Consider the following 20,233-nt stretch of genomic DNA (forward strand, 5'->3'; position numbering starts at 1 on the left):
GTGGGGTTCCCACAAATCTCTCTTTGGATTTGATTAATTTGCTAAACCATCTAGGGGAACTCAGGGAAGCATGTTTACTGGTTTATTAGAAAGGATATTACAAAGGATACAGATAAAGACATACACAGGGTGAGCTATGGGGGAAGGGATATGAAGCTTCCACACCCTCCCTGGCACATTCAACCCTCCAGGAGCCTCCATGAGTTCGGCTATCCAGAAGCTATAGGAACCCCGTCCTCTTGGGCCTTTTATGGAGACTTCATTAGAGAGGCATGATTGGTAACCATGTAGAAATTTGATTGGACAAAAAGGGTATGATGTAATACTAATAGACTGACTGGGAAAACCCAGCAAGGCCTGTCCATTCAGATTCTTCTTGACGTCTCTGTGCAGCCTTCCTTCATCATAGGTGTGGGGTAGGGCTCTTTCCTAAATGAGGGTCTTGTGACTTACAATCAGATAAGGCAGGCTGTAGAATTTCTTTACAGCCAGCTCCCAAGACAGAAAAACAGGGGAAGACTCCAGCCTCGGAAAGAAAAAGAGCAGGTTAAAGGAGGACAGGAGAAGTTTAGACAGGTTCTGTTTTCCAAGGCCTGTTTTTAAGGCCTAAAATGCCTCAACATCATAACAAGGGCTGTAGAATCATGGATGAAAACCAATAGGTAGATACATAAATATATATATTACAATCTCACACACCAGAATGTAAATTTCCAGTCCATTTCTTACTCCTAGACTTCCAGACTAGAACTTCTTTCAAATGTCTACTGAGTGACTATTAGATGTCTCAAGCTCAGCATGCTCCAAACTTCCTCTCATCCCAAACCCGCTTGATCCATAGCCTTCCTCACCTTTTTAAATGCAGTTTCATCTTTCTTATTCAGACCAAAAACTTGAGAGTCACACTTGAGTCTTCTTTCTCTCATATCTCACAATAGCTCACATTCATTTGATTAAAATGAAAACCTTGCAGGCTTCACTTTCAAAATATATCCAAAACTTTAACACTTTTTTTTTCTTGTTTTTAATTTTTATTTTAAGTACTGGGATACATGTGCAGAACGTGCGGGTTTGTTACATAGGTATACATGTGCCATGGTGGTTTGCTGTACCCGTCATCTAGGTTTTGAGCCCCCCTACATTAGGTATGTGTCCTAATGCTTTTCATCCCCTTGCCCCCACCCCCCAACAGGCCCCAGGTGTGTGATGTTCCCCTCCCTGTGTGTTCTCATTGTTCAACTCCCACTTATGAGTGAGAACATGCGGTGTTTAGTTTTCTGTTCCAGTGTTAGTTTGCTGAGGATGATGGCTTCCAGCTTCATCCATGTCCCTGCAAAGGACATGAACTCATCCTTTTCTATGGCTACATAGTATTCCATGGTGTATATGTGCCACATTTTCTTTATCCAGTCTATTACTGATGGGCATTTGGGTTGGTTCCAAGTCTTTGCTATTGTAAATAGTGCTGCAATAAACATACGTGCACATGTGTCTTTATAGTAGAATGATTTATAATCCTTTGGGTATATACGCAGTAATGAGATTGCTGGGTCAAACACTTCTGCTGCTACCACCCTTGAGAGTGTCTGAGTCGCTATCATTTCTTACCTAGATTACTTCAAAAGTCCTTCGCTCATCTCCCTGCTTCTGCTCTTGTCCCACAAAAGTCCATTTTTAACATAATGGACAGAGTGATTCTTGTAAAACTTAAGTCAGATCACGTCACTGCTTTGCTGAGAACCCTGCAATAGTCCCGTCATTCTCAGAACAGAAGCTGAAGAGTCCCTGCAGTGGCCTTCAAGGCACTTCACTTTCTGGCTCCACGTATCTCTCTGACTGTGACTCCTGTGTCTCCCTCCCTTGATGGCTCTCCTCAGCCGTGTATCAAAACCCTAGTCATAATCCCACTTGGGGACTTTGCAGTAGTTCTCATCTTCCTCAAATGCCTTTCCTCCAGGTGGCTCCAAGGTTAACTCTTTTTCCTTCATTTCGTTTTTGTGCACATGTCACTTTCTTAAGGAAAATGACATTTATTAGGATCTCACCACTAAAACTGCAAACTGGACTCTCCTCCATCTTCAAATATCCCTTAACCTGGTTCTAGTTTTCTTTTTTATTTTCTGGTTTTTTTTTCTGTGTTTTGTTCATAGTACTTATCACCTTCTAGCATACTATAAAATTCACTTTTATTATGCACATTATTTACTATTTCTCCCACAGGGGGAATAAAATAAAACACTTTGGATGTGTTTTTTTTTTTTCCAGTCAGGGGAGTGCAAGTTTACAAGAAGAGAAATCTTTGTTTTATTCGCCAAAAGAGTATCTGTTTGATATTGGTTTTCAGCAAAAATTTCCTGAAGGAATAGACAAGTGAATGAATCAATCAGTGGGAACTCTTATTGTTATTTATAGGGGCATATGCAAAGTGTCACTGACAGCTGTGTGTTTGAGTCTCCCAAGTTAAGTTCAGGGAAGATTAGCCTGAAGTCTGATTTAATTACCTTTAATTGTGTTATTATTAAGTGTTTAGACTGGAAGACTGTCTAAGTGAAAGATGATGCCTTTGACTTCATTTTTGGTGAAGAGTTTAGTCTTTTAAAAGTCCATGCAATCATACAGTATGGTTTTGAGCAAGGGCTCTGGAGCCATTGTTCTTAGGCCAAAAAGAGATCAATTTCTTACTAGTTATGTGAAGGGCAAGTGACTTAAACTTTGCTGTTTCAGTTGAAACTAAGAGTACTTAACGTTGAAACTGAGAGTACTTACCCGACATATTGTGAAGAAGAAATGAGCAAAGAGCTTAGAATGGAGCTTGGCACATAAGAACTGCTGGATAATGATCAGATATTAGCATGATTAGTACCTTGGAGGGAGGTAGCTTTGTTTCATGAAAAGAACATCACATTGGTTTTAAGACTGAGATCTAAGTCTGTCTTTATTACTAGTTAGTTGCATGGAATTGAGCAAGTCATTTAATGACTCTGCTTTTATTTGAAAGTAAAAGAGTAATACTCTATTACATCTAAGACCTCTTCTTGCTCTAAAAGCCTATAATCCTCTTACAATGATGATGATTGCGTATTTCTTTAAAGGGCTATTTATCAAATACATATGTAATTTCTATAGAAAATTTATTCTTTAGATAAGATAAAGATAACTAAACTGATAGAGTGCATCATGTTAATCTTTATTTGATATTAAAATAATTACTGAGATTACAAAGATAAGATGGAGCTTCAAGAAATACTAATTAATGATAATGACATGTATGTGTGGAATCTCATAAACAGTGTAAGCTTTTAAATAATATATACAAATACTTATTCTTGCCATTTTGTAGTTTACTTTTCTGAACTGTTTCAAGAAACAGTGTAGTCCTTTGTGTAGTATTCATTTTAGTTATATGACAATTATATATAGATGTTGCAAGATCTGGTAAAATCTCATTAAATTGTCATAGTTCAGTCTGACAGATATGTGCTTCTAAACTGTAGATTATGGCAAGAGAAATGAGTAACTCATTTTCTACACTTTTTGTCAAGACTGGGCTTCATGATTAGAGTCTGAACATGCTCTGTTACTTTAAAAAAAAAAATGACTATTGGAAGCAAAAGAGTAGCCTAGATAATAAAATTACATTTCAACATTTTCTCTTGGATAAATTCTGGTTATAATCAGTGGACATCTGTTCATTTTTAAACTTTAGTGTTTGTTTACTTTGAGTTTGTAGCTTAAGATAAAAATTCCAGACAGTTTAATAACAAAGAATAAGTTTGTCATTTAAAACAAATGCCTTAATCAAAATTTCCATATAACAAACTTATTTTCATGCTCTGATTATTGGCACGTTTAATTCAAACACCATTTCACAGAGTAAATTTTCAGGATAAATTGGACTTCATCATGATGGTTTGGTAATAGAATTTGGTCCTAGATCTCTTTTCTTTTCTTCAGGTTCTGATTTTTAAAAAATCTTGATTGGATGCATTGCTTATATTATTGCTTTATAACTAAAAATGAGAGAATCTGCATGATAATCAAGAGGAACAGCAGAGAACAGTTTTTGGTTAGAAAGAAACTATACCATAGATAGAACAATATGAAGAGATATCTTATCTTTGTACTAGGTCATCCTCTCTGAGCATGAATATAGTATTTGTGTAAGGTAAAATCAACTTTTTAAAATAAGGCACATATGCTGCATGGCACTGGGAAATGGACATCAAACCTGCGTGTCCATCTTGTGCCGAATGTCCTTGCTTAGTAAATTTCATTTTAACTGTGAAAAACAAGCACATATTGGAAGGAAAACTGACTTCCAAAAAGCATTTCTCATAAAAAATGTTTTTCTATAGTGTGCATTTAGAGAACTTCCAGAAGAGACTGATAATCCAGGAGAGAGCTTATGAAGAATGTACATATATGATAGCTTTTAAGTGGTTTTCCAATTACCAGCCTAATTCTATGGTGATTTCAAAATATACCATGAATCAGTATCACAGAGTAATGTCTTAATGTTTGATTGTTGATACAATATGTATCAAATCATAGATGTTAGTTCTATTTCATTATACAAATATTTTCAAAGACTGCCATTTAGTGTATGCAAAGTCATTAAGTGTGAAAAATGACATACTGCAATTATCTACCTTTTGTTGAAAATTTAACTACAAAATAACAAGAGTATTTGTATATGTTATTTAAAAGCTTACATTGTGAGATACCATGCACATATGTCATTATCATTTATTGTTATTTCTTGAAGCTCCATATCATCTTTGTAGCCTCAACAATTATTTTAACGTCAAATAAAGATTAAGAATGAATTATATTAACTAAGTCATCTCTAATTTACCTAGAAAATACATTTCCTATAAAAATTATATATGCATTTGATAAATGACCCGTTAAAGAAATATGCCGTCATCATCATTATAAAAGAATTACAGGCTTTTAGAGCAAAAAGAAGTGTTAAATGTAATGTGGTATTACTCTTTTGTCTTCAAATAAAATCAATCAATTAAATGACTTTCTCAATCCCGTTGCATCTAATTAGTTCAATTTCCCATTCTTTTTGATAATATAAATTTGGAAGAAGTCTATACTATTATTTTCTACATTAGTTCAACTTAGAGCCACAATCTATATTCCTTTTTAGTTCAAAAGTCATTTTTCAAAGATGCACTACCTTAGGATTACATTGTATTCATAGACTCTCATTGTATAAATTATATGCAGTTAACTATATTTATTTAACTAGTTTATGATTTTTAAATATCGTGACTTTTTAAAAACTCTAATTTATTTGCCTTCTACGTGTACTAGGTTAGTTTCTGCAAAAATATAAGGGAACCAAGTATTGTGATCTGGCCATAGTGCTGTTCAGAGGCTAGTTGGAAAATTGAGGGTGCTTGCTGTATTTTTGAAAGTGTACTCCTTAATATGTGATTTGATTTTAATTCAACCAACATTTGTTCAGAATATACTATTAGTAAAGCCTTGTATTCACATTTATGTGGTATGTAATCATGAAAAAGACATTGACTCTGCCATATAAATATTCATAACTTAGAAGAGGAGATATACATGAAAATCTGATAAGTCAAGCAACTAAGTTGAGAATATAAGAATAGTAGAGATTAATTCTAACTAGAATTGAGGAATTGGGAAGAAATCATGTGATAGTATCATAAAAGCTAAGACCTTAAATTTGAAGGACATTTTCTAGTAGCTGAAATGGGGAGATATGCAAAGTAGTTAGGCCCAAGGTTGGTTTGCATGGGAAGAAATTGAATTTGATTATAATTATTAGTAGTAGTAGTAGTCATCGTCATAGTCGTAGTCATAGTCATATTTTATGAAGGGTATTTACTTTGCATAATTCTATAATTAATTATTGAGATACATTTTGTGAAAACAAAGAGAATTCAATCATAGCAAAATAGCAAATTGGGAAAAATTGTCTAACATTCCTCTGCCTTTCCTTCTGGTGTTCTTTTGCTTGGTTTGGTGTCCTGAGACATTTGCCTGTGGTGATCTACCCCCATGGTCACCATGCTGTAGTAATAAGTGTGCAAGTTTGAAAATCAGATGACCTGGCCTAGAGTCCTAACTCTACCCCTAACAAGTGAGTGATGTGGAACAAGTTACTCTAACACTTACTTGTTGTATCATTATTTTCACATATAAAATCAATACGAAATTATACTCTCCTCAAAGAATAAATTACAATAATGAGTGTAGAATTGACTTTTCATCTTAACAATTCTACAGTAGTTAATCAGGAGGGTGCTGTCCCCTTTGGCAGTGGTGCTGGCATGATAATGAAGCACCGAGTATTCAAATGTCAAACATCAGTGGTCTTTGCTGGAACGTCATCTTCTTAGTGAACATTATAAGACCAGTCTTTTAAAAATTGGAACCGTCTCCCTGTAACCATACCCTATGTCCATTTTTGCTTTATTTTTTCCTTGGAACTTATTACCATCTGTTGTACTAAACATTTTACTATTCATTTTGTGTCTGTTTTCCCTAACTAGAATGTAACCTTTATGTGGAAAGATATTTTTTTCTAGAGTTATTGCTGTATCAGCATCCTTAGAAAAGTTGCCATTGTTTGGAAAATTTTTATTGAGGAAGTACACAAATGTGTCTAAGTAAGTCAGCTAATAAAGTTAGATAAATACAGTTCATGCTGACTTTTTCACACCTGTTGTAGGAAATGTGTATGCCCTTACAGATTATCTGTAGAACCAAATCTTGACTCAATTATCTAAAGGTAGAAACTCCTGATCCTATGCCAGGTTGGAGCGGGGGCTAGGTACTTTTCATCAGTTATATCTTATAGAAGTCCTGACAAGATGTCCTGAGATGAGGTACTTTTTTCTCTTTGCTACTCCAACATCTTACTGAATAATGCATATTATTCTTAGGTACTCAATTATAGCTACAACAATTAGTTTACTATATTTTGCACTGAGTTTGAGGTGCATATGTATATCATTACTTAAAACTAGTTTGAAAACAAATCAAAAGATTCACAGAGATAAAAAGAATTGTGATGCATGTTCATTGAGAATACAGATGATAGGGATACTTACATATAAATTATACACTGGCGTTTTGAAAATAGATACATGAACTGCACCCCACCCAACACCCATGACAGAACAGACGACTCTAAAGCAATCGAGTCAAAGATGTAATATTGCCATTTATTATCATAAATCATAAACCAAATATGTCATAGAAGTAGAAACTGTTATTTCCTCTGAGTTTTTAATAGGAAGATTTAGGTCAGGAGATAGCTTTTGATTTATGTCAAATAAAATAAAAAATGTCTCCGTTTGTAAAATTCCTGCTCGTCTATTATCTTTTAATTGTTTCGTTTCAAAAATAGCTTTATTTTTCTTTCTGGAAATGTGATCACACTCCCTTGCCTACTGGAACTTTATTATTATGTCCTTGGGGAGCTTCCCAGTGTCGGCCATTCAATTTCCCTATATAAAGCACAGTACTCCTAGTTAAATACCCTAAAATAGAACATTTAAAAAATTTGCATTTAACAACATTGCCAAACAGAAATTAACCTTCCTGAAAGGAGTTTGGAACTATGTCACATATGTGCATTCAGAACTTTGGGTTAAATTGCATTTGTAAATATGTGTGTGTGTGTTTATATTCTGTTTCTGAGAGCAAAATGCTACAGATGGCTACAAATGAACTAAGTATTTGGCAGATATCTTGGAAAGGCCTTTCTGTTTGATGCACTTTAATTTCACAGTATTTACCAAACATTTAATCTTTGCTGGCACTCTGCATACAGAGCAATTCCCCAGCACAAAATGGCTTCAGTTCAGTAGCGATTCTCTGTTCTTGACTGTCATTTCACATGTCTTAATCAGCATATTAAATCAGGCATTGTGTTTTTAAAGACACTATTCTATTTAATATTTGTTAACAGCCCTGTGGGGATTTTTATATCCATCTTAGTGCTGAGGAAACAATGTCGGGGTGTTCAATATTTAAATGAAATTCTCACAGCTATAAATGGCACAACCAGAACTGAAACCCAGGCATTCCTAACTATTCCCCTACACCACAGCCCCCTTCATTAACAGCTTGATATTCTTCTTTGCATTTAATGTATTATAAAGTATTTGTTTGCCACTGGATAAACAGATTGATTTAATTCCTCATTAGAAAGTCCTTGACTCATTTAATGGTCTGTCAGTATGTCCGATCCATAGAGTTGGCTGTTGGGACTTATTCTTAAAATTTGATGTCTTCTAACTGTGAAACTAGACCAGTCCAATAAAATCAAAACAAATTTCATGATGGAGTCTTCATCTTTCTTCATTCATTCACATTCACTGGAGAAGCAATAAAGTAACCGTGGACTATATCTTGGCACTGTGTGATGCCTTGCATATATTCAGTAGCTGCAACATTGTTATTTAATAATGTTCTTGTATTTTTTGATATGCATTTGGCTTCATATGACTTTAATTATTAGACACTATTTTCCTCTTTTTACAGGCAAGAAAATTATTGAGGCTTAGAGATATCAAGGTAGTCATAAGGTCATATGGGTAGCAATGGAGAAATAAGGACAAAAGCCTAGAGTTTCTGCATCCAAATCCTGAATTCCTTGTACTAGACCAACTCCCGTTTCTGACTTAAAGGAAGTACATTGTATTTTTCCAATATATAATGTACATTTAAGAAGTACATTCCATAAATGCTGTCCAGCAGTGATTTCAGAACTACCTAGCATGTATTCCTTTCAAAGGTAGTCCCATGAAAGATGTTACTACCAATGAAGCAAAAGTTATCATAGATTTTAGAAGTGAGAAGCCAGGTCTTAGGCAAAACTTTAGAAAAAAAGTCCAACGATTTTTACACAAAATTATCCAAAGACAAGATTATTGCCTGAAATGAGTTATTATCAACTATTTCATTCTTTCAATATTGAATGTGTATGTAACATTGTTGTAAACAGAAGACTGCTAGAGTTTGAGCCCTAGATTCATCACTAGCCTAATGAACTTGGCCAACAGCGTCTCTGAGCTTCCAGTTTTTTTAAATCTGTAAAATGAGGATAACGAAAATACCTGTCTTATTGTCAATTTGTCTAATCATCATATCACTTAATGAGTTACTATGCATCAAAAACTTAGAACAGTTTCTGATTCCTGTAGTAAGCCCTATATAAACCCTTGCCATTATTATATTTGAATAATATAATAATTATTATTAATACTATGTAGAATGCATTATGCAAATATAAAAATGAATAAGCAGTAGTCCCTATACTCTATATATTTACAGGCTAGCTAAGGAGGTAAGCTATGTGTCAGAGAAGACTACAGGAAGGATATAGGATTCAAACTGAATATGAGTACTGAGAATATTAAGGGAACCTGTGAAAGTATTGATCCTGAAGGAGGTCATTTCTGCTAACAGACACACATACTCCTAGGAAAGCCTCTTTATTCAAGTGCAAATTGGGCATTAGCAATTAGTCTTGAAGCAATGAATTGCCTTTAAAAATCTGCAAAAGAAAGATAAGGTCCCAGGATAACCTAGTTCTTTGGACTGAGTTTAGATTGGGTGGCTATGGACAACCTGAAGGATACGCGGAAGTTGGCCTTGAAGAAGGGTCTGCGTGGGAAAATGTACCGGGTGGAAGCAACAGCGTATGCAAAGGCCTGAGGTGAAAACAAGTTCAGTGACGTTGGAGCTTAGTGAACAAGACGGGGGAGAGGCAGGAGAGGAGAGCAGAGACAGGCCTGAGATCATGTAGGGGCTGTATGTCTCTGGAAGAAGTTTGGGTATGTTCTAAATGTAATGGAAAGATATTAAAGAGTTTTAAGCAAATAAGTGGCTTGATGTTGTATAGCATAGATTTTGGAGTGTTGTAAGGAAAAGATCAATAAGGAGACTAGTTCGTCAGTCCAGGGATGGAAAATGTGAACAGATTTATGAATTATTTTTGTAGGAGGAATGGCAGGACCTACTGATGGTTTGGATTGGAGATGAGACAGGAAGGACACACAGGGATTAGAGAAACTCCCAGGTTTTTCCCAAGTTTTTCCTTTGCTGTACCACCTGAATGGAAAATTCATTCCATATGAAATTCAGTTTACTTACTAATAATTATAAATATAATATTTAATAATTTTAAAAGTAATTTTTAAAAATTCCTCATAATTACTAATGTTTTATTATTAATACTCACTTCTAGTCTTTATCCAAACTGTGAACATAGTAACATGTTGAGTTTTTCCTCTTTTTGTCTAATAATAGGTCATAAGTACTCTTAAATTATTTGCATCTGTATAATTTTATAATCTGTTGACTGCCTGCATACATATTCCTTCAAGGTCATATATTTAATTAAATTAATGATTTACTGTTATTAGATATGTCATTAAGATTAATGAAAAACTATCATTTACTAAAGTGAGTCTGATTTTATTTAAATGGTTTTTATCTTTCTTTTTTTTTTTTTTTGTAGATAACAATAGTTTAATGTCCTCTGGAAACATAAAAATTTCATAAATCCTTGCAAACAATTTTTAGCAATACTGTTTATTACTACCACAGTCAAGAATGGATATTTCTTTTTTTTTTTAATTTATTTATTATTATTATACTTTAAGTTGTAGGGTACATGTGCATAACGTGCAGGTTTGTTACATATGTATACTTGTGCCTTGTTGGTGTGCTGCACCCATCAACTCGTCATTTACATCAGGTATCACTCCCAATGCAATCCCTCCCCCCTCCCCCCTCCTCATGATAGGCCCCGGTGTGTGATGTTCCCCTTCCCGAGTCCAAGTGATCTCATTGTTCAGTTCCCACCTACGAGTGAGAACATGCGGTGTTTGGTTTTCTGTTCTTGTGATAGTTTGCTAAGAATGATGGTTTCCAGCTGCATCCATGTCCCTACAAAGGACGCAAACTCATCTTTTTTTATGGCTGCATAGTATTCCATGGTGTATATGTGCCACATTTTCTTAATCCAATCTGTCACTAATGGACATTTGGGTTGATTCCAAGTCTTTGCTATTGTGAATAGTGCCGCAATAAACATACGTGTGCATGTGTCTTTATAGCAGCATAATTTATAATCCTTTGGGTATATCCCCAGTAATGGGATGGCTGGGTCATATGGTACATCTAGTTCTAGATCCTTGAGGAATCGCCATACTGTTTTCCATAATGGTTGAACTAGTTTGCAATCCCACCAACAGTGTAAAAGTGTTCCTATTTTTCCACATCCTCTCCAGCACCTGTTGTTTCCTGACTTTTTAATGATCGCCATTCTAACTGGTGTGAGATGGTATCTCATTGTGGTTTTGATTTGCATTTCTCTGATGGCCAGTGATGATGAGCATTTTTTCATATGTCTGTTGGCTGTATGAATGTCTTCTTTTGAGAAATGTCTGTTCATATCCTTTGCCCACTTTTTGATGGGGTTGTTTGTTTTTTTCTTGTAAATTTGTTTGAGTTCTTTGTAGGTTCTGGATATTAGCCCTTTCAAAATTAGATACAGTAAGAACAGATGGGCTTAGAATTATAAAAATTATTCAAAAAGTTTTGATAGTGAACAATTTAAAGTCTTTCTCAGAAAATTCATTTCTTAGCACAGCTTATATTTTGATAATTTTAAAATAGTGATGAAAATGATCTATTGTTTTGTTTGCCTACTTCAACACACATATTTTAGTGTTACAGCGAAGCATGACTTTATGCTGCATGCTTACAATACAAAATATTGATGCCAAATATTCATATTAGAGATTTTTAAAGTTCTCTACATTTATTTCACGTTTAACAATAAGATAATGGGTGATTAGATGATTTTGACTTCTGTATTTTGTGATGCCATAAGTGAAGTGACACTTCAGCAAAAGTGATAATAATTTTCGTAAATAATATATTAGTGATTAGAAATATTTCTACTCTCTTATTGTCCCACAATGTTACATTACTGCCTCCGCCTATGAAATGGAGTACAATTCAGAAGATGAAATTCTCTTTGTTAATGAAATTTTCATGATAATTCAATCCATCATTAGAATATAAGTTCGGGCTTTCAAGATCATTAAGACTAGCATTGACAGTTTGTGTGTGACTTATGCCTAGAGTTCTGACCAAGACAAACATTTTTAAAAGGTTAGCAAAATTGACTTGTTCTCGTATCTGCAGCATTTAATAATGATGAAAATGGAGAAATTTTAAGCTTTGTATTAAGAATTGCCTAAATCATCTACAGCCAGTTCTTATAGACATGAGAGATAATTTTCCTTTCCTCTAATCAATGATATAATACAAGTAAAAGAGAGGAGTGGAAATAAGATGCACAAATTTTTGAGGGATGCAGAAACTGTGAATTAGGGGTTGGCAAGTTGGGGTGGTATGTGATGTGCTTCCATGACAGAGGCAATTGTTACACTAGCAGCCAGTCTGTCTAGGCTGGTTGAGTAAAGAAGAAACTTAAAAATCCAAATATTTATATGATTATTGTACAAAAGATTTTCTGAGTTGTTTGTTTGTTTTAGAGTTGGGCATAATGGTTTTCTTTCTTACTACTTGTTGTTTCAGTGTTGACTTTCCTTGAATTTGTGTTTTTCTTCAACACGTTGAGAACTCTTGAGGCACATTTATATGTATTAGTAAATGTATGTTAATAAAATGCTTTTTTTCTTAAAAAAATTCATATTGATGAACCTGGACTTTCAAGACGCGGCTAAATTGTGTCCAAAACAGGGAACAGTCAGATACAATTTTCAACCATAAATGATAATATACAATGAAAAATTACTATGATCTTGGAGATCTTCTATTACACAAAAACTGAATAAAACAAGAATGTATCATTGTTCTAGCTGGCAAGGTTATTTTGTATTTTCTGAATATGAATAATGTTAGAGTCATTGGAAAACTTTCTAGACTAATTTCTGGTAATTTGGTAAAAGGGCCTAAAGAAGTCTTTATTGTATTATGCAGTAGAGAAAAAGTGAACCATGATGAAAACAACATAAGTAAATTGTAGATGCTCTAGATGTGCACTGTCCAGTATAGTAATCATTTACCAAATGTGATTATGTTAATGTAAATTATTTAATTAATTTATTTATTTACCTTGAGAAGGAGGCTTACTTTGCCGCCCAGGCCGGGGTGCAGTGTCATGATCTCAGCTCTCTGCAATCTCCGCCTCCCAGATTCAAGTGGTTCTCCTTTCTCAGCCTCCTGAGTAACTGGGGTTAGAGGTGGCTGTCACTCTCCCCAGCTAATTTTTGTATTGTTTTGTATTTTTTGTTTGTTTGTTTTTTAGCAGAGAGGGGGTTTCACCATGTTGGCCAGACTGGTCTCTAACTCCTTACCTCAAGTGACCCACCCATCTCAGCCTCCCAAAGTGCTGGAATTACAATTTTAAACTAATTTAAATTAAATTAAGAAATCAGTTCTCCAGTTACACTAGCCACGTTTCAGATGCTCCATATGCTGAATAGCCACATGTGCCCAGTGGCTAATATACTGGGCAGCACAAATTAAAGAATATTTCCATCATGGAAGAATGTTCTATTGAACTCTACTGCTCTAAATATACCATGTACATGGCCTCTCATTTCTTATTTTATTTATTTTTTATTATTATTACTATAGAGGTAGACATAGCATTTTTGGTACTAGAGTATGTTTCACAAAAATATACTAGTCATTTAAACACACTGTGTTAGTCTCCTATAACTGCCATTACAAAATGCTACAGACTGGGTGGCTTAAGCAACAGAAATTTATTTCTCATAGTTGTGGATGCTGGAAGTTGAAAATCAAGGTGCTGGCAGAGTTGGGTTCCTCTGAGGCCTCTCACCTTGGCTTGCAGATGGCTGCCTTCTCACTTTGTTCTCACCAGGCCTTTCCTCTTTGTGTACAGCCTGGCATCTCTTCTTCTAAGGACACAGTCCATTTGGATTTTGGCCCTACCGTTATGACCCTATGCAACCTTAAATACCTCCTTAAAAGTTCTATCTGCAAATATAGTCACATTGGGAGTTAAGGTTTCAACATGAATTTTGGGGGCGAAATTTAGTTCATAACACATACTTTTTTATGAGTAGTTAGAAGAATCCTACAATGTAGATTTTATATCCTATTTTACGTATGAGAAAGCCATGACCCCAGTGAAAAGATCAGTAGTTGTTAGAGATGAGATTCAAACCCAGGCCTCTCTCATGCTACATACCATGACCTTTCTTATACACAGACTTCTAATATACATGGATTCATGAATAAAAACAAATATTTTAATCTACATTTTGAAATTGAAAATCCGAAACTATTTGTGTCACTGATGGAAGCCTGTATCCTACAGAATGGAAGTGGGAAGATTGAGAAGCAATTGGCTACAGCTCCTTATCCTAGTTACTAACATTTTAAAAGTGAATGTTGTTATATAGTCAGATTTATAACATTCATATTATATAACATGATATAAATGTGTACATGTGTATGTGTGTACTTTGTATGCTTCTTAGAAATAGGAACAGGACTGGCAGACACAAGTTTTGGATATTGGAAAAATTTACATACACTATAACTCATACAAAGTAAGTAGTGAATAAATTGAATATATACAGAATTAGCTACAGTTTTATAAGACATTTTGTTTTTAATTGTTTTCCTCCCTTATACTGGCATAAAAGAATTTGTAAATTAAAATTCCTTTTCTTAGAAATTTTTAAATATTAGATGTTTTTCACTAATGATGAAATATAGCTTATTTGGGTGTCTTTTTTAACCTTATTTGGATATCTAACATTTTTTGCTACAGCACAGTATTCCAACTGGATTAGTTAGTCACATTGCAAGAGCCAATTACATTTGGAAGCATAGGGTGATAAATGCCCTCAAAATTACATAACTGTTTTGCATGATATTTACCCTGGAATCTGATAAACATTTAACTAGATGTATTATGCAATCATATTAATTTAGTACTATTATTGAATAATGTTCTTTAGGGACTTGCTACTGAAAAATAATTTTATACAAAAAGAACTGAATAGGAATTTTAATTCTTATTCATTTAATATTTGGTTTAATAGCTGCCAGAGAAAATACTTATGTAAAACTCTCAATCATGGACATCAGAGCTTTAAAATGGAAGTTTGGGGCCAGGCACAGTGGCTCATGCCTGTAACCCCAGCACTTTGGGAAGCCAAAGCTGGTGGATCACTTGAGGCCAGGAGTTCAAGACCAGACTGGCCAACATGGTGAAACTCCGTCTCTACTAAAAATACAAAAATTAACCAGTGTGATGGCACATGCCTGCTACTCAGAAGGCTGAGATGGGAGAATAGCTTGAACCTGAAATGCAGAGGTTGCGTTGGAGTCAGAAGTTGCAACTGCCTGGGTGACAGAGTGAACTCATGCCTGTGTGGCTGACTCCCATGTGTGTGTATATATATTTATATAATATTATATTATATTAATATATAATAGATTATATAATATAATGTATTATATATAATATATAAATTATATTTATTTTATAATATATTTATATAATATATATTTATATATAATATAATATATAATATAATATATTATATAATATATATTTATATATAATATAATATAATATAATATATTTATATAATATATTTATTTTTATATAATATATAAATATATATAACATATATTATATATTATATGTATTATATATGTTATGTTATATTTATATATTATATATATTTATTATATATATGAAGTTTGGTTAGACTGTGCCTTGAAAGAGTAAGTATATTGTACACTTGAATAAAATATGTAAAGTTTTCTATGAGAATAAAATAAAGCAGTTTCATTCAGCAACTGATAAGTCACCTTTTTATTGGGTTGCTTCCAATAGAATTAATATGCTGTTTCCTTAACTGACAAATAAATTAAAGTTGCAAATTGCAACTTTAAAATTTGCCTACAGCTCTTGCAACTTGCATGGCCACTTATCATGCTATATTCTTGGATCAAAGTATATTTTGCAAATTATTTACTTTTAGTAACAGAAGGTGGTAACCATAAACACAGAACTATTTAGTTTTCTTTAGAGACAATTCTGAAATGTATTTAAAAACACTGGCTTCTATAAAATGAAAAGATAAAACAATTTGTGGAACCACTGAATTTGAAATTAAAATTTGACAATGCAAATAACATTTTATGAAAGTGAGATTCATATTTTACCAACATTAAGCTGAAATGTTTCAGCTTAAAAGTATTTTGACACATGTAAGAGCAGAAAGACAAAGTAATGTAATTTTAATTCTAATATGATAGACAGGACTTTAGAATCAATTAGTGTATCTTATATGAGTGATTTAATAAAGCTTTGTTTGTTTGGTTTTTGAGACAGAGTCTCACTCTATCACCAGACCGGAGTACAGTGGCGCAATCTTGGCTTACTGCAAACTCCGCTTCCTGAGTTCAAGTGATTCTCCTGCCTCAGTCTCCCAAGTAGCTGGGATTACAAGTGTGCACCACCATGACCAGCTAATTTTTATATTTTTTGGTAGAGACAGGGTTTTACCATATTGGCCAGGATGGTCTCGATCTCCTGACCTCGTGATCTGCCCGCCTCGGCCTCTCAAAGTGCTAGGGTTACAGGAGTGAGCCACCACGCGGGGCCAATAAAGCTTATTTTTAAGTACTCAGCTTTTAAAAAAAAAAAGCAAGCATGATAATAATGATTTTTGGCCATTTTTAACCATGGCTAACATGGGTCACACTGTAGTGGCTTTACTAACAGTGTTGTTTAATAAACTTTGCTCCTTTCAGAGTTCCTTGAAACTATTCTTGGCTGGGGTATAAGCTGCCTTAAAAAAAAGTTTACAGCAAATTATGTAGAATAGTGAAAAATAGAGTCAAAATCAAAAAGTAAATAAATTATAAAAATGTAACATTGCAATGGTGTTTTGGAACAATTTTCTATTGACTAAAACAAGGAAATAATTTTTGTCTCCTTTTTTTTTATTCTCATTGTTTTCAAACATAAGAATTGATGGATTTTGTTTTCTGCTTAGCCTAATTATTTTATTTTTTCTGGGCTATAAATTTCTTCATCTCCCCAAACCTTAACTTTTGTGGCTGTACAATTGGGAGAAGAATTTCTTGGAACTTATTCAGAATTATGTTTTAATAATGTGCTATCTGCCAAGCACACTGAAACCTTTGGATGAAAGGTAATGTATTCTAAATGGTCTACTTTGTTCTTCTCTTTTAGTTTCATAAGATTTAAGAAGGATTTTTTTTTTCAAATACAAGATAAAAATTTTCTTCCTCTTTTAACTCTTCTCAGAATTAGCTGAAATTAACCAAAAATCTTTAAAATCTAGCCAGCAATGACACTTTACTGTGTTTCTAAAGGAATAGAGAGGGAAAATGGTCAAAACAGAGTAGTTTCTAGAAAACTTTGGGTCAGCTTGCTGTCCCATGGAGACAGAGTATTAGGCAAATTAATAACTTTGTCCTTCATGCACTTTTGCAAGGGAATAAGATTTTCATTTGGTTGGCAAAGTGCAAACATCGCTGGGGTAGATGATAACTACAAAGTAAAAATTTTATGAAATGCCACAACTCCAATTATTATTATTTTGAGACAGAGTCTCGCTCTGTCAGCCAGGCTGGCGTGCAGCGGCACCATCTCAGCTCACTGCACACTCTGCCTCCCGGGTTCAAGCGATTTTTTCACCTCAGCCTCCCAAAACCTGGGGCCACGGGTGCATGCCACCATGCCTAGCTAATTTTTGCATTTTTAGTGGAGATGAAATTTCGCCATGTTGGCCAGCCTGGTCTCAAATTCCTGGCTTCAAGTGATCCGCCCACCTGGGCTTCCCAAAGTGCTGGGATTACAGGAGTCAGCCATTGTGCCTGGCCTCCAGTTATTTAATTATTCTTCATTTACAATTGCATTCTTATTGGTCAATTTGTTAAGCCTTTTTTTCAGTCTGACAAAAGAAGGAACAAACTCTTTTTCTCTCCATTAATGTTGAGTAAAATGTCTATAAACTACATTTGCAATAATTAGAAGAGCTAAAATCGTCACAGTTGGGACCCTGGGATCTGCCTCCCCACTTCCTTTTTTCTCTGTTATCAATGCAAAATTATTCAATTTAAAGGAACATGTAGCGGATAATTTTGGAAATTTATTACTTGAGACCCTGAGACAAACTTTTTTCATAAAAACCATTTAAAAGAGCTTCTCAGAATTTTTTTAACCTTTTGCTAAAAAAATTGCTCTAGTAAAATGTGCTGTTTTTAACCTGTTGTTTGTGGAACGAAGTAGAAACATTTCCATAAATATTTGATCTCCAACTTCTTATACTGAAATTCTGCTCTGACTGTAGGATTAAATACACAGTAAGCACTCAATAAATACTTGCTTTGCTTTCATCATCTGAATGTGAAAGTATCTTTTATGTGGGGCTGAATTAGTTCTAGCCAACATTTAGACTAATTTTACCATGACTGTCTTGATAGTAATTAATATTAGCATGTTTTCACACAGTATAGTCATGAATATGGACCATGGGGAATTACTCAAGCCATTTTTTCTCACTTCTAGAGAAGTTTATAATGTGTTGATAGTCTGTCTGGCTGGTGTGTTGGGAATAGTATGTACGTGGCCAAAGGTGGGAGCAAGGAGACAGGCTAGGGGTCCTTGGAATAATCCAGGATTTGAATCAAGCAGGTTGGGTCTAGGTGAGAGCAGCAGAGATATAAGAAGTGCTTGTATTTTCAGTATGTTCTGAAGCAAAGCCGATAGGATTTGCAGAGAGATTTATGTGGGATGTGAGCGAGAGAGCCAAGTTTGTAGTAACTCTGAGACAGTGCCTCTTAACTGGAGGTGATTTTTCTCTCCCAGGAATATTTGACAATGTCTGGAGACAGTGTCTGGCTTGTCACAGTTGGGGAAGATACCACAGATATCTCGTGGGTAGAAGCCGGGGTGCTGTTAAATATCCTATGAAGCATACAGTGCTGTTCTCTACAACAAAGAATTGTCTGATGTTGCTGAAGTCTGAACCAAGGTTTTTGGCCTGAACAGAGGAAAGAATGATGCTACCAGTAACAGAATGAGGATGCTGCTAGTGCAGTATAGTTTGCAAAAAGGAAACCAAGAGTTCTGTCTTTTTGAAGTGCCTATCAGATTTTTAAGGCCAATGTCAAATGTTACAATATCATAAAGTAAAAATAAGATTAAAGTTTATCTGTTGTTAAATTAATGTTTAAATAATTCCTTTAGAAATTAAATTTCTAAAGGAATTTTAATTTCTAAAATTTCTAAAATTTCTAAATTTAATTTCTAAAATGGAAATTGTATCTCAGAATATTCCTGTGTTATCTACAAGGCCTAACATAGGTTCTGGTATTTCAACATATAAAAAAAATGAATATAGTGGCCATATTAATGTTCTCCTCCCTAGTTCTATTACACTATTTGAAATGATGTAATTTTACTCTTAGAAATAGAAAATTATCTCCCTTCATTTTGATGAACACATTATATAATTAAAGTACACATAAGGGTTATAATTACTATGTTTCCTAATATATTATAGTTCTTTCATCTCTTCACTCAGTCTGGTTTTTATGAAGAGCACATTTTCAGGATAGAAGAATGACTCAGTAATGTGAAAAAGGGGAGATGATGTGAAGTCTTTCTTTTTTTCATTCCTCCCCTATTTTGGATCTAGGGATAGTACCACACACCTCCCCCAGAAGCATTTCTGGTAACTTAGAATATCCTTATGAAACTGTCTCTAAAAAGATAATAGGTTTCTTTCTATTAGTTCTCTGAAATAGCTTCCTTTAGTCTAGAGTGCTTGCAGCTGAACAAGCAGCTACCAGGGCAGTAGGACTTGCTGCTAGAGGGAGTTGCCCTTATACTTCTGATCCAAGCTCGGGTGGGTTATGTGGAAAAAACGGAAAGTGATTAACTTCACATCTGAAAGTCTTTTAACTTTGCAGTTGAGTGCCTTCAACTGAATTTCTTAATTAACTTTTAAGTTATGACTGTCTCTTATTCCCTCCTTACATACATTGAAGGAGCCAATCAGTATCCTAAGTCCTGCCTGCCAGCCATGAAGCAAGGAAAATGTACTTGCTAATGATTGAATTAATTCTCACACTTTAGTTAATATTGCTCAATATTTCTTGGATTTTA

At 34.4% G+C, this 20,233-nt stretch overlaps 1 protein-coding gene across 5 annotated transcripts in view; it reads left to right on the forward strand.

Moving 5' to 3' along the window:
- Positions 1-20,233, forward strand: part of ARHGAP24 (Rho GTPase activating protein 24) — a 527,106-nt gene that overhangs the window by 163,964 nt on the left and 342,909 nt on the right. The gene's annotated exons all lie outside the window — the stretch shown is intronic.

Source organism: Papio anubis, chromosome 3, assembly GCF_008728515.1.
Source record: "Papio anubis isolate 15944 chromosome 3, Panubis1.0, whole genome shotgun sequence".
NCBI lineage: Eukaryota > Metazoa > Chordata > Mammalia > Primates > Cercopithecidae > Papio > Papio anubis.